The following is a 1,710-nucleotide window of genomic DNA, read 5'->3' on the forward strand; positions in this document are numbered from 1 at the left end:
TATTTAGCACAACACAATTTGCATACTTCCACAAAAGAATTCCTATACTTATTACTGATTCATGATAAGAAGAATGATATTTTTCTTATTAAGTACTTTTCATCTACAAAACTCTAGTTATCTTTTCAAGTTGTTACTGTTTAGTCAAAATATCAAAAATACCAAAAATCTTTGAATTTTTATTACTGTAAAATATATCCATTTTAAGTAATTGTATTTTTTAAAATATAAAATTTTCTAAAAGTGCATATTGTATAAATTCCCTGTAGGTTCTATATTTAGGTCTTAATCAAAAAGTCCTATATTACTTGATAAAGATACGTATACTTGCGTAGTTCCCAATATATATAACCTAAAAGTTAGATTCTTATTTTTCTTCAAGATCAAGTTTTTGGTTTTGTTGTAAAGTAAGGAAATATAAGTGAAATATAATCTGAATTATTCTTGTACTTTGCATATTAGCAGTGTCAAGTGATGAAGTTTTTGGTGCCTTTACCGGAGAATCAAAAGCAAAATTTCTATTTTTAGAAAGTCCTATTTAAACTTATTATATTTTAGTGTATGCGTAGTTTAGATTCTGAAGGACCAGTGCCCTACGATTCTGAATTAGAAAAAAACTATTAGAAAATCAGAAAAACAAAAAGAATTATAAATTTTGAAAAATCTAAAAAAATTATAGAAATGGCAGACGAAAATAATCAAAATGCTAAAATTCATCAAAAGTTTAAACCTTTAAGATATTATGCCAACCATACTGTAGATGAAATTCATTGTAGTATTCAAAAACCTATTGTAGTGGCTAATTCATTTGAGTTTAAACCTACTATTATCCAAATAGTATCAAATAATCAGTTTGGGGGATCACCAACTGAAGATCCAAATTTACATCTTACTAATTTATTTTCTAGAATTGTGCGCTATATTGAAATACGATGATGTATCAGATGATGCCATAATACTTATGTTATTTCCTTTTTCACCGAGGGATAAAGCTAAGATGTAGTTAAATTTGTTAGCACCTAGATCTATCAGAACTTAGGGTGATTTAGTGTAAAAATTCCTTACTAAATATTTTCCACCACAAAAAACTATGAAGCTTATAAATGATATTACATCTTTTAATCGGTTTGAAGGTGAATCTTTTTATGAAGCATGTGAATGATTTAAAAAACTCTTAAGAAAGTGTACACACCATGCAATACCAGATTGGTTAATAATTCCAACTTTTTATAATAGATTAGCTGGATCTCTTAGATCTATTATCGATGCCACTTGGAAGAACCATCCCAACTTTAACAGGAATAACAATTCGAGTGGTAAAAATTAGCAATGGGGGAACAACCAAAGAAACCAATTGAGAAACTGGAATAACCAAGGGAATAATAATTATAGATCTAATTATCCTCTAGATTTCAATAGTAATACACAGTTTAAGGAGAAGAAGTTGTCTGTAGAAGAAGTGGTGTTACAAATGAGAAATCAATTACAAAGTCAAGGAGCTACAAGTAGAAATATCGAGGATCAACTTGGGAAAATAACAAATTCATTAAGTAATAGATCCCAAGGAACACTTTCTTTTAATACTGAATTAAATCCAAAAGACCAGAAAAAGTAAAAGCCGTTCAACATAGAAGCGGAAGAGAGTTGGAAGGTTGAGTTCAAAAAGAAATTGAAGTAGAGAGAGAAGAAATTGAAGAATCAAAAGAGGAC

Source organism: Phalaenopsis equestris, unplaced genomic scaffold (genome assembly GCF_001263595.1).
Source record: "Phalaenopsis equestris unplaced genomic scaffold, ASM126359v1 Scaffold000231, whole genome shotgun sequence".
NCBI lineage: Eukaryota > Viridiplantae > Streptophyta > Magnoliopsida > Asparagales > Orchidaceae > Phalaenopsis > Phalaenopsis equestris.